At 48.5% G+C, this 13851-nt stretch overlaps 1 protein-coding gene across 5 annotated transcripts in view; it reads left to right on the forward strand.

Annotated features, from left to right (window-relative positions):
* Positions 1-6896: 6896 nt before the first annotated feature.
* The window catches only part of ACSL6 (acyl-CoA synthetase long chain family member 6), a 44775-nt gene continuing 37820 nt past the window's right edge, over positions 6897-13851 (forward strand). For 2 of the 5 annotated variants that reach the window (XM_030229148.2, XM_030229149.2), the window contains exon 1: positions 6897-7105. The gene's annotated coding sequence lies outside the window, so the exon portion shown is untranslated. Of the gene's footprint in view, positions 7106-7189; positions 7386-13851 lie in introns of those variants that run through there. The other 3 variants (XM_050979775.1, XM_050979777.1, XM_050979776.1) reach the window with 3 other exon arrangements.

Below are 13851 nucleotides of genomic sequence, written 5' to 3' on the forward strand. Positions count from 1 at the left end.
AGAGGATATTGTTTAGTTTGTTGTAAGATTCTTCACAATGATGGACAAAAAAAGACAAATATATTGGAACCCCTTTTGAAATGTTAAATACACTTTATTTAGTATCTCCAATTGCTGGAGATTGGGATTTTTTCCTTTTTTTTTTTCTTTCTCTCCGAGAATTTTTTCCATTGGCTGCCCAAGAGATGATAATGACTGGTACTTAAGAGAACAAAATATATGGATGAGAGGAGGAGGAGGGAATTTACTCTGGCCAGGATGTTGATCTGGCCAGGATGTACCACAGAAATAATCTCATCCACACATAGCCCGGGTGTGCAGAGAGAATCATTCCATGACACATGTTTTTGCAGGATTTCCCCCCAAACTTTATGCAGTCAAAACCCATGGAGATGCACTGTTTCAAAGTACGTTGGTCTAGAGTTGAGCAACCCCTAGTGTTCAGTTTTCCATTGGATCTAAATTTCTTTGCCTCTGATATTAATTAAATCTCAATTCTTCGATTTTCTTATCAGTCCTTTCCGGAGCAGAGGCGGCCTGTGAGGGTGGTAGATGTTCCTGTGAGGTAGATGTTGGTAGGTGGCCGCTGATGTTCTGTTGATGGCCTTTTATCTTTCTGGGAATCTTTGGGCTGCTCCCAGTCTGTTTGTATGTTAAGCCCATCTCCTTAGAGTGATGTTACATCTCCTAAAAAAACCTAAAGAAAATTTTCTTTCTGGGAGGCAAAGTAAAGTCAAGCGTAACTAGAGAGACAAAGTAAAAATTTAAAAGTTATATTGTTTCCAACAGTTCAGTCTTTTACTGCTTCTCCTAGCATGGGTGAGCCTTTGCTTCTAAGAGCAGCTGTTGGACCTTATCAACCCCTGACCTCGCTGGAGAAGGGCCCTCACTATCCACTGGTGATGGAGAACCCCGGGTCCTGAGCGCCCCTGAGGGAGCCTCTCCCAGCTGCTTGCGGGAGCCTAGCTGCTCCTGCACAGCCCCAGCCATTTCTTTGCCATTATTTCAGGTTTTTTGCCACACTTCAGCTGGACACCCAGCACCTGCCAGGACACCCTGCTGTTCTGCTTCTGCCACGGCTTAGGGCTTAGTGCTGTATTTTGTTTGCCAGCGTGGGTGTGCTGGGCTCTGCCTTTCCAGTGCTGCTCTGAGGTTCTGCTCTTGTGGTGTTGTGAGGGTCCCCAGGACGAGGTGACAGATGAGAATTTGACTGCAAGTTCTCAGATGGCTGATTTATGATATTATATTATATTAAATGAAATTATATACTAAAACTATACTAAAGAATAGAAGAAAGGATACATCCGAAGGCTAGACAAGAATGGATAATAAAAACCCATGACTGACCAGAGAGTCAGACACAGCTGGAATGGGACTGGTCATTAAGTAAAGACAATTCATATGCTGGGATAAACAATTCTCCAAATCACATTCCAAAGCAGCAAAACGGAGAGAAGCTGAAGCTTCCCAGCTTCCCAGGAGAAAAAATCCTGGTGAAGGGATTTTTCATAAAATATCACAGTGACATTTCGCCATCAGGAGGGCACCGGGCCCAGCTGCCCCTGGGCGGTTGCCAAGGAAGCCCCTTTTCCCTCTCTCCACCATCACCCCCATGCAGAGCAGGGCTGAACCCATGCCACAGCGCCCCCTGCAGGCTCGGGGGAGTCACTGCAGCCACCCTGCCTGGCTGGGAGCCAGCAGCGCCCCTGCTGGCCGTGCCCGGAACCGCAGAGCAGGGACAGCCCTGGGCCCAGGGGAGGCCGCGCTCGGGCTCCTGCTCTTGGCTGGGGCTGCTGCTGCTGCTGCTGCCCTTGGTTTGCCTTCTTACACACACACACACTAGCAAAGAACTGTTATTGCTGTATTTGCTTGAAAGCCCTGTAATTTCAAGGTGTTATAATAATTTGGAGGGAAGGGAGTCACATTTTCCATTTCAAGGGAGGTTCCTGCGTTCCTTGGCAGACACCTGTCTTTCAAACCAAGATACCAATACAGCTCAGTTTTAGGTAAAACCCTTCTCCATAACTCCAGGCAATCTCATTCAGAATTATCTTTTCTTCAGCCCAATGTTCAAATCGCTCCTTGGAGCTGAGAGCAGCTTGTGGCTAGCCTGTGAGCACCAGCTTGTAAAAGGTCATCCAAGTTGTGACATCGTCCTGACGTCCTCTGAACCTTTGTTCACTGTGGGTCTGCCTTGCACACCTGCTTGTGTTGCTACAGGGCAGGGACACCTGCCACTAAACCAGGCTGCTGCAAGCCCTGTCCCACCTGGTCCTTCCAGGGACACTTCCAGGGATGGGACAGCCCCTGCTTCTCTGGGCAGCCTGTGCCAGGGCCTCACCACCCTCACAGGGAACCAGGGTTTGAGATGCTGGGGGAGCCATCCCCAGTGATCTCCTCCCTCTGTCTCCTTGGAATAACCGAGTCCTGCTTTTTTTCTGCCTGAAAAGGGTCTTTTTGTGCCGCCACCTCCTCCAGCCTGAATCTCCGGCAGCTGAGAGGCTGCTGAGGGTGGTGTGATGCTCTGACCTGCCAACAACAATTCAGGGCTGTGTTTCCTTTCGGGAAAGGCATTTGCATATCCTCTATTCACTTTATTTGGTTAACTATATTTGAAAAGGCAAAAGCTCCGTGTCACTGAGACCACAGAATGAGCCGTCTGGGGGCCTCCTCCATCTTAACCCTTTAGAACCATGTTCCAGCATCTTGGAGGCTTAAAATATTCAGAAAAAGAGATTTTAAGGTTGTTTTTGCAGCAGGTATGAGGAGGAGGCTGGAGACAGGGAAAGCCCTGACAGAAGTCAGCAAAAATGTGCCATTTACATTTGAACTGAAAATTCACTTCTGTGAATACAGCCACAGACTGACTTGCAGAGAGTTTGCAAAATTTAGCACGGACAGAAATGTCTTCAGGGTGACTTGAAAGTACTTGTGAAAACAGGAGAGCAAAAGCAAGTTACAGCAGTGTCAGGGACAGAAAGGTGCAGGGTGCTTCAGGATGTGACAGCAGCAAAGGGAACTTTCTAGAAACAAAAATAGAAATCACCTAATTGCTGCTTTAGTTAACAAAATAAATAAAAAACTCTAAAGTGGCAACAAAGATCCTGAAACATAAACCATGTGTTTAAAAATCATTCAAACAATGTAAATGCTTGTTATTAGTGTCAGAAGAAAAAAAATACTTCAGTAAAGTATTTAGTTTGGACTATTTAAGGACATCTCAAATCACAGCCCAACCACAGATTTCTCAAAAACCCTCCATGAGATGATGCCAAATCCCCCCTTTTCCCTCATTCTCCAGCACAGTGCCAGGCCCTTGCTGCCAGGGGAACAGAAGCTGGGTGTGGGATGTGGCTGGGGTCTCTGGGTGGTGGATGCCAGCCCTGCTGACATGCCAGGGTAGAGGAGAGACCCCCTTGGACTGGGCCAGGACACAGCCCCTGCACCTCACTGTGTGCTGCACCTACCACGCTCAGCTGCAATGTGGAGTCTGTGCTTCTGGATGCCTGTAAAGTGTTCTGAGGATGACAGCTGGGAAGAGATGCATAAGCAATGAATTCATCATCCTGGGTTTATTTTTGTTACCTTGCCATCAGTTGGCATCCCTATGGTGTAAGGAAATTGAGGGCTAGAGGGAGAGAAGGCAGGGACACTTGCCCAGTAACATAATATTAATGTTCCTAATTATTCAATTAATCCTCTGTTTGTGCTTCCTTCCTGCTGCTCTTTGGAAGTGGTCAAAAATATAGGCTGTATAAACATAAAAGCATAATATCTGACCAGAGGATATAGAAAAGAAAAGGAGACCACTAAAAAGACACACAAAGCAGTGAAGTCCCCCTTTCTTACACATTATTTGAATTAGTAGCGTTTTTTTAATTCTACTTGAGGCACAATTTTCCATGGATGGGCCTTCAGGAATGTAGAGATACTGTTGGCTGATTTCTGTTCTGTAACTGAAGCTATCACTCTGGTTTATGGGGATGTCCTGAAAACCATAGCAGCCACTGGGGTTTTTTGAGTTATACTCAGAACTTTGAAGTGGAACTCTTCCACAGAGCAATGGAAGCTCCCAGGCTATCTCAGCTCTGTGTGGTTTCCTGGTGGTACAGCCTCATTTAGCTGCTCTGATGACTCTGTGTAAAGTCATAGAATAGTTTGTGTTGGAAAGGACCTTTTAAGTTCATCTAGTTTACCCCCCCTGCAATGAGCAGACATCTTCAACTAGACCAGGTTGTACCAAGCCCTGTCCAGCCTCACCTTGACTATTTTCAGGGCTGAGGCATCCATAGCTGCTCTGGGCAACCTGTGCCAGTGTGTCACCACCTTCCCTGTAAAAAAATCGTTCCTTATATCTAGTCTGAATTGGCCATCTTTTAGTTTAAAACCATTATACCATGTCCTATCCTGTATTCTCCTGGCTAAAAGCAGCAATGTTTAAAATTCAGTCTTAATCTGCATTTCTCATTTATTTTGATAAAGTAGAAAAGCATAGAGAGATTCCATAGGTTACTCTCTTTTATAGGACTCTTTAACTTTGGCTGGGAGCATTAAATGTACTGTGATTTACTGATACATCTTTTTGGGTTTTTTTCCTGGATGGGTCAGGTCTCAGCCAAATCCCAGAGAAGTTCTTTGAAGTCTTTCCACTGATTTTGCTGGTAGGTGAGTCTTACTGGGCTTTAGACTGAGCACAAAAGGTGAAGTCTAATTTCCTTTGTACTAGTATAAATACCCCAGCTACTCAATGCTTTCTCTTGGCTATGAGTCCAAAAAATTAGATTGTCTTCCCATAAAGCCCTGTCCCCTTCACTCTGCCCTGCAAATTACCTGACAGAAAATTCGGGGGAGAGTGAAAGCTTTTATTCAGTTTATTACTTTAGAGTATGCTTGCATCGTTTTTCCCTTAAGGTAGGCAGCCCACATTCAGCTTCCTCTCTTTGTTCTCCCTCAGATACCTGCAATGGTTGTTTCAGAGAGTGAGTCCATATGTGTATGTACTGCAATGAAAGCAAAACCAGAGAAAGGGAATTACTGCTCAGGGTATTTACAGAGGGGGCAAAAGGGTCAGACTCTACCCTGAAACACGTGTTTTACTCAATCTCACCACTTATACTGAGGGCATATTGCCCATGGTGAGCTTCATCTTGGTAGGCAAGACAAGCCCTTACCAGCAGGAGCTTGAAAGAAGAGCTCCATAGCACAGTATGTTGGTTTTAATCCAATATTCATTTGAAATCAGGATTCCCACCTCCTCTTTAGGGCATTTCAGCATGAACACAGATATGCTGAGACTGTGGGCTACTGGCACTGAAGCACCCAGGCTGCCCAGGGCTGTTCACACACCTGAAATATTTTCCTGACTACAAAGATTCTGCCAAGCTGTGGCTCATAAAGAACAAAGGGGCAGGAATCTGAGCTGGTGAATATTGCTGAGGTCCCATTAAGCCAGCACTGTGATGCTGATTTGCACCTGCAGACCATTCAGTCTAGTACTCCCTGCCCTACTCTGGCACTTTGATGAATTAAGCCTGATTGCAGAACACTCCCCATGTGACCCAAAGGAGCGATATTTGACAAGCTTGCCTGAAATCTCATTAAATAGTCTCTTCATTCATGGGTATTAAGTGTTCTTTGAGAATTCTCCATTGCAAACTCCAACATCACAAGAAAAATTTAGGACAGGTCAGACAGAAACATTATTAACTATGGTAATAGTAAGTGTTCACACAGCTTCTCACCCTCTGTTCCCCACTTTTCTGCCAAGTGGTTATGGAGAGCCAGCCAGGAAAAAAAGGAGTTGAAGAAAACAATAATTTCAGTGTTAATAATGTCAGATATTCAGCTTCTAGAAGGGAGGACCCCTCAAATGCCCTCCTAACAGCCAGAGTCCTAAGCAGGAATTGAACAGTAAAAAATGAGCAGTAAATAGTAAAAAGAGTGATGATATGGCGCAAGGGCTCCCGGGGGCCCAGGGGTGGCACACCCATGTTATCTTTGCTCAGGAGGGGGCAGCTGGAAGCTATCAGACACTGTTGGTATGTTGGTTTCCAGTTGAAAGGGATGTTCTTGTAGTTGAGATTATCTCAGCCAGATCTCTCAAATGTAAATGTTAGTAATTTACCATGGCAAATGAATTTCAAAGTTCTGGTCTTGTTATTTTGAGTGTAAATTAACAAAACCTGGTTTGGCCTGGAATACCAGGGGGTTGGGTTTTTTCTTTTAATATATATAGCGGTATAAGGAGGATGTTGGCAATAGTTACTCTCTTAGTATTTTATTGATTCAGGGGATTTGTATTTATTCTACTCGATCATCACAGAATGTTTCGGGTTGGAAGGGTCCTTTAAGGTCATCCAGTTCCAATCCCTCTGCATGGGCAGGGACACCTTCCACTAGACCAAGTTGCTCCAAGTCCTGTACAGTCTGGCCTTGGACATCCAGGGGTGGGACGTCCCCAGCTTCTCAGGACAGCCTGCTCCAGTGTCTCACCACCCTACAGGGAAGAATTTCTTTCCAATATCTCATCTAAGCCCGCTCTCTGTCAGTGTGAAGCCATTACCCTTTGTCCTCTCACCATCTGCCCATTTAAATATCTGTCGATATCCGAACCATGAAGTTTCTAGTTCAGCAGACCTGAACTAGTGGCACAAACTTTCACAGTGTCAGAAACTTTCTTTTATGATGACTTTTCCTAAAGTAAGAAAAAAAAAAAAAAAAAGCCGTTTCTAATTTTAAACTGCGCAGTTGCAGAAAGGTTTTACAGTTTTACACCCAAAAGCGTTGCTTCGAGCCTGTAAATACTCCGGTATGGCAGAGATGTGCGAAAATATTGCAATATTCAGGAGCGGAGAGGGTGGGTTTTTCCTCTGGGAGGCGGCTCCCATCGCCGGGCGTGGAAGCTCAAGGGTTACAGCGGGCATCGCTGCTGCTGCTGCGCTAATACAGCCTAAGCCGATATTAGCCAAGCTTAACTTCTTTCAGCCGTTTGCAGATGGGGGGGGGAGGGACGCCCTGGAGTCAGCAGTTCTGTGCGGGGATCGGGAGGGCAGAGCCCCGGCCATGAGCTGACCGGGCAGCAGAGGGACCGGGGCACCGGCGGATGGTGAGTCCCGGCGGGGGTTTCATTGTTGTTATCGCAGCGCCTCCGAGGAGCCGGGGGCATCCGAGCGGGATCCGGGAGCTGCGTCTGAGCAAGGCTTGGGTGGGTCTGGGAGAGTCCGGGGGGCTCCAGACGGGACCCCCATCGCAGGGGCCTCCCGGCGGCTCCCGGGGCCCCGTAGGCTCCACCGGAGCCGCGCTCCGGGATGCCGAGCAAAGCCAAGGCGCAAAAAGCAGGGCGGGCGGCGGGAGAGCTGCGGTGCAGAGGGACCCGGTGCTGCTGGGTGAGTGGGCTCGTTCCGCAGGGGCGATGCGGGACAGCTCCTGGGGGGACATTGGCACTTGGCTTTGGCAGTTTCCCGTTGTTCGCGTGTTTCCAGCAGCCTTAGAGGGGGAAAGCTCCTGCCCGGCTCTGGCTGGAGCTCCCAGCGCTGGAGGCAACTGCCCCGTAGGTGCCGCGTGGGCTGCGGGGTCGCAGCCCTGGGGGCTGGAGACCTCCTCGGCAGCCCTGGGATCAGCGGGGAGGGCAGCTCTACCTGCGTGGGGGCAACTTCACTGGGATGCACAGACGGAGCCTGGCGACTGGGGCTTTCCTGGAGGACTCTGCCCCTCTTAGTTTGTTGCCCCAAACCCTTGACCCTACGTATCGGGGCTTGTTTCCCACAGCGGGAGCGCTGTGTAGCACGGCACACCTGTTTAGTTGTGGTTGACCTCAAATCCTGTGTTGAGTTTTGGGCCCCTCACTCCAAGAAAGACATTGAGGTACTGGAGTGTGTTTAGAGAAGGGCAACAGAGCTGAGGAAGGGTGTGGAGCACAAGCCGGATAAGGAGCAGCTGGGGGAGCTCAGCCTGAAGAAAAGGAGGTTCAGAAGGGACCTTATCACTCTACAAAGGAGGTTGAAGTTGGTGGAGAGGTTCATCTCCGCCCAAGTAGCAAATGGTGGAACAAGATTAAGTGACCTCAAGGTGTGCTAGAGGAACTTTAGGTTGGATATTAAGAACAATTCCTTCACCAGAAGAATTTTTCAGCTCTGGAAGAGGCTGTCCAGGAGAATGGTGTTGCCATCCATGGAGGGATTTAACAAACGTTTAGATATGGCATTTTAAGACATGGTTTAGTGGCAAGCCTGGCAGTGCTGGGGAAATGGTTAGACTCGATAATCTTAGAGGGCTTTTCCAACCTAAATGACTCTGGAATTCTGTGACATCCTGCTGGTTTCTACGTTTTCTCTGTCTCAACTTTCAGCCACCCAGACTTCAGTGCATGTCTCTGCCTGAGGGATCTTCCGGAGCTGGTGACAAAACTCACCTTTGCCAAAGCTATGCAGCAGTGGTAGTTTGCAAGCATTCAGTGTACTGTGTGATGCTCCCGATTCCATGCTGTGCATTCCCACTTTCCTCAAGCATAGAACCATGAGCACGGTCCATCCACATGGGAAGAGCCTGCTGCTGTGTGGGGTGTGAGAGCTCATGGGGTTGCACCTTGGTGTCTGGGACAGAACATGAAAACCTTATTTGTAGCCATGAAATGCCCTATCTGGAGATAGTGTGGTTTCTGGCTTGCTGTGTTGAGTATGTGCCTGTTGCTGGTGCATCCCATCCTTTGGCATGCTGGGGACAGAGCAGGTTGGGGATGTGAAGAGAATGGGAGGATGATGCTTTCAGCAGTTTCAGAGAGCCTCCTGGAAGGTGGAGGGTCCCTGCCTGCTCCTGGAGCTGTACCATGTGGTGGGTCAGGCATGGCCCTGGGTACAGCTGTGTGCTCTGTGGGGCTTCCTGGGAAAATCTTCTGCACCTGGGCAGTGTGTGTCCCTAATGCCAGGACTCTTTCTGCAGTAACCACTCCGCTTTTACTGATGTCATGCGAGAGAGAAGTTGTGTTCCTTTAAAAGCATGGTGGTACTCCTGAGCACAGAAGAGATTATTTTGAGAAGCTCTGGCTCTTGCAGGCAGTGTGTTTGAGTTCTGACTGGAGGCTACTGGCACAGGGCCCAGGCAGGCAGAGGGCACGGCAGGAGCCGGCAGGTCTGTGCAGGGCAAGGCTGATGCAGCGCGCTGCTCCTGCCCCGCCTGCTGTCCCTGCTGCTGTCCCCCACCTGCAGGGGGAGGGGGCAGTTGCCTTCCTTTGGGTTTTTGGCACACGGCCTGCCTCTTTATTTTCTTGCCCTTACTGCACTGCAAGGTTGCCAAATAAGCCTTGAACAGCTTTCAAAGCTGCCTTCGGTTTCTGGTTTGTTTGGGGATAAAACTTGGAGCAGATTCAGACAGTCACAGTTCTGTGTGCACAGGGTCTGGATAAAACTGCTCTCTCCATGTGTACTTAACCTTTGGTGCCCCCCTCACTCCTTCCCCTCTGTGCAGACAGGGTCCTTTAGAAAAGCACTACAGGGCCAGGTTGGATGGAGCCCTGAGCAATGTGCCCTAGTGAGGGGCATCTCTGCCCATTGTGTGGGGGATGGCTGGGTGATCTTCAATGTCTCTTCCAACCCATTTATGATCCCATGAACTTGCAGGGCACTTTCCTGTTAACTAACCAGGTCTAATTACAGTCAGATTACTCTAAGAAAGGGATACAACTGTATTTGTTATAGTTAGTGACACCGCTGTTACTTTTGTGTGAGGTCCCATTTTGATGTCATTTTCACGTTTCACTTTCCAGTGTGACAGTTGTAATACTGTCTTCATGGGCAAGTGTTTGACACAGAGCTGGCAGAGCCTTTCAGCCCTCTCCTTTTTCATATGGCTTTGCTTTAACTGCAGTGGCAGGTCAGTAAGTATTGAAGCTCTTCAAGCTGTAGGATTGGCATAAAGAGAATTGCTCCTTCTAAAAATAAAGTCAGTGTTTAGCTGTGATACGGCCCAAACTGTGAGGCATCTCTCTACATCTGCAGCAGAAGATGAAAATCTGTAGTGTGATAATGCACAGGCAACCTCCTGCAGACAGCAACAGGCCAAATTTCCAGGATCTTCATGGCTGGAGGCAATGCCAGCTGCAGTCTGGCCTGCTTAACCCTGGTGTGAACACTTGCTACACAATTGTTGATATTGTAGAAGGCAACACAAAGTTGAAGTTTGGACCAGAACACTTATTAGGTCAGTCTGAGCTGTCAGAGAGACAAGGCAGGTTAACACCTGGCTTGGAAGTGGTATTCAAAACATTCCTGTTCTTCCCTATCTTCTGCAGGATTAACTCTGGGCATGCCACTGTGTCATGTCCTAAGCATTATGGAAGATTTTCTATTATGAGCTTGTTTAATTTTCTGTGCCACTTTAAATGAAGGATTCCTATGCTTGCCTGAATGTTGGCTGGCAGGATCCTCACAGTGTTATTCAGAAACCATTTATTATTCTGGTACTGCTGCCAAAAGAAACGGCAGCAATGAATCCAAAAAGGTTTGCAGCTGGATCAGTACCCCTGGACTGGTGCACAAATATTTGTGCTGGTGCCTGGGAAAGGCAGGGTGGGTGTGGCAGTGATGGAAGGGGAAGATGGTCAGGAGGACTCCTTACTCTGGCAGGCCTGGAATGTGGTGGGGTATCCCAGGCTGTGTGGGCTCTGTCAAGCTGTGCTCCAGGCAGGGCTGGAGGTGGGTGTATGGTGGGTCAGGGAGCCATGCAGGGAGGACAGGACCCCACCCTGGCACCAGGATGCCATCTGACCATGCCAGGTGGGGATTTGCTTGTAAGCTAACCAGTTTTTCTGACACTATAGCAGGACAGTTATTTCTGTGCCAACAGCCATGTGCCCCAGTGAGGGCATAAGGTGAGGGGCCCTTCATGGCCCAGTCCAGCAGTGGTGTGAGGTGGGGTCATCCATCCTACCCTGCCAGAAGCCAGCAGGAATTAGACCGCTGCAGTTTGTGTGTGCAGCAGGAGAGCAGCCAGGGCTCTCCCTTCAACTGTCCCTATATCACTGTCATGAGTGTCACCCAGTGACCCTCCAGGTGCAGCCAAGGGCAGAGTGTGAATGGTCATGGAGCACTGGGAGCTGGCAGTAGGAATTTGCCTGCATGTGTGTCCTTGTCTGGCAGTGACCTGCTGTGGTCACAGCAGAGCCAGCCCTCAACAGCCAGGGCAATGCATGCTTGTGGTATCAGCTTCTTCCCTGCCTGGCATTGTGCCCAAATGTCTCCACCCAGCCATGGGCTAGGGGCTTTGTAGAGTGAGATGGCCACAGAGAGCCTGGCTATGGCATGTTCATGTGGAGAGACTGAAAATGAGCCAGGCAGTGAGCTGAGGAGGGGAGTACATCCCTCCTGGGTGCATGGAAGGGTAAGGCCCCTTGTGGTCCCTGCACCTCTGCACTGCCCAGCACTTGACACTGCTGCAGAGCCTTCAGGTGACTGGGGCTCTTAGCTGGACCAGGGCCTCTACAGACAATACTAAGGTTCATTTAAATTCAGTATTGAAAGGCAAACATCAAAACTTTCCCTGGCAACAAGCCATCCAGCTCTTTGCAAAGCACCTTCACATCTCTGCTCTGCCAAGCCAGCTGTCAGGGGTACAGCTCCTTTCTCCCTTTCCATTCAGTGCTTCTCTTTGTACTCTGCCCCAGATAACTATTTTAATGCCATTCTTTAAGTTGTTTGTTTGCTGCCTGACACAGAGTATTCAGGAATCATATAGTATATGGGACAATCAACCATCAGTGTCAGTAAAAAATTTAAAAAAGCCAAAACCCAACCCAACAAACCTCATTCTTCACAAGAACTGAAGTTGACAATTAATTATGTGTACTTCTAGGAAGGGGGGAGCTTTGCAGATGTTCTGTGGGCAGTGTGCAGAACGAATCCCCAGCCCTACCAAAAGCAGCCCCACGATGCACTGTCACGATCCAGCCCTGTGTGACAATGCCAGCAGCACGTGGCACTTCAGCACGAGCCCAGAAAACATTTGCAGGGTTCACTGCCACCTGCAAGCTTTGCCATAAGGCTGAGTGGCAAGCTCTCTCCTGCTTTAGTCACCTCAGTGGGATGCTCCTGTGGACTATGCTGCCTGTGAGCCAGGGAGGCCAAGAGGGAGGGATCAGGCTCTGGTTTCCCCAGATGGAACTTTGCAGCCCCTGTGCTGATTTTGACACAGTTGTGTGAGCAGGCTCCAGAGAGCTGAAGACAGCCTGAAAGCCCCACAACTTTGGTGGTTTGCTTTTCCTTCTGGCTGGGTTATGCTTTAGCTTGGAGGAATGGCTTGAGCTCACTTGAGGTGAGCACACAGCAGCTACACTGGCATAAGGGAAACAAGAGGAATATGATGGGGAGGATATTGAGTGCAAAAATATCCCATTTAGGTTTTCCATCTGAACTTCATCCTCTGCAACCACAGGCTGAGGGTTTTAGCCTGGTCAGTGAAATCTCATGACTCTGGCTTGTGCTGGTGCTAGGTAACCTTTTCAGGATGTTTTAGCAGTTCGAGGAGCTTTTCTGTTACTGTGCCTTAGGCAACTAATAGACTTCAGAGACAGCAGAGTTGTTGAGCTTTTCCCTTTTGGTATGAAACTTGAAATGCTTGCACTGGCTTCCTGATACTTTGTTATCCAGAGCAGTGGCAGATTTGGGCCAGATTCCCAGTCATGGCTTTTCCATATGTGTAAGTCATAGTGGCTTCTGAGGGCTACTACACCACTCTGCTCAGGGTGCAAAAGGTATTTTTATGTTGGTCCACACATTTGAGCTGTGCTGAGTGGGTGAGAAGGTGTGGGATGGTGGACAGTTTTCCATGAGGATTTGGTATCAGTGGATGAAGAGGGACACAGTGCAGAGAGATGAGGATGAGTTGGTGGTCCATGCATGGCTCTGAGCAAGGAGTATTTCCAGACTGCTGGGGGCTGGCTTTTGCTCTCTGAAAGATCTCAAATATCTAAAGTAAGATCTCTGCATAGCACTGAATTATTTATTGAATAATTTCTCTAGGCAAGGGACCAATACGCTGTAGATATTTCAGATACTTTAAATACTTCTATTTATGTGTGATTACTGGTCTCTTTCAGGACATTGAGCTCCTTGTTAGCATTTTTCCCTTTTTAGTGGATGCTTGCAAAGATCTTCTGTTTTGCAAATTCATTTCCCAGCAGGAGGGAGCAGAGGCCAGTGCTGCTCCTCTGGTTGGAGATTCCCATCCTTTGTCTGGGCCCTGCCTTTGGGGTTGGGGATGTCAGAAGGTGGATAGAAGCTGGAGGGTCAGCAAAGCCCCTGAGCCCAGTGCTGTGGTCTGCCATTAGCTCTGTCCCCAGGAACCACAGGGAAATGTGGTGCCATGGTCACACCCAGGCTGTTAATGCACAGGAAAGCACTGCTGGCCTCCTTGCTATAAAATTTATTTGCCTTATTCTCCTACAGATCCCAGGCTTGACCTGGATGCAAATCATTTTTCCATTGTGGATAACTCTGCCTTGCTGGATGGGAGGGAGGGCACTGGGAGAGGGTGAGTGGGAGGCAGGGGCACGGGGACAGTCCCTGGTGGTGTTGTTGCAGCCCCATGTGTGCTCCCATGCCCCAGACCCTGAGTTTGGGGGGCACTGAGCCCCCAGGCAGCTCTGCCAGCACAAAAGCAATTAGAGCTAAAGAGGCTTGGGTACTATTGAAACCCTGCTCTTTAATAGTCATGCTGGCAAAAGGCCAGTTTCACAGATTGGATGTGTCTGATTCTCAAAGGAAAGGGAGAAGGATATTCTTTGTTAGTAAAAATAGAATATAAAAGTTATAAACTGTGTTTATAACATTTCTTGATCCTGGGCTGCTTCTCTAGCATCTG

Source organism: Serinus canaria, chromosome 13 (genome assembly GCF_022539315.1).
Source record: "Serinus canaria isolate serCan28SL12 chromosome 13, serCan2020, whole genome shotgun sequence".
In the NCBI taxonomy this organism is placed as follows: domain Eukaryota; kingdom Metazoa; phylum Chordata; class Aves; order Passeriformes; family Fringillidae; genus Serinus; species Serinus canaria.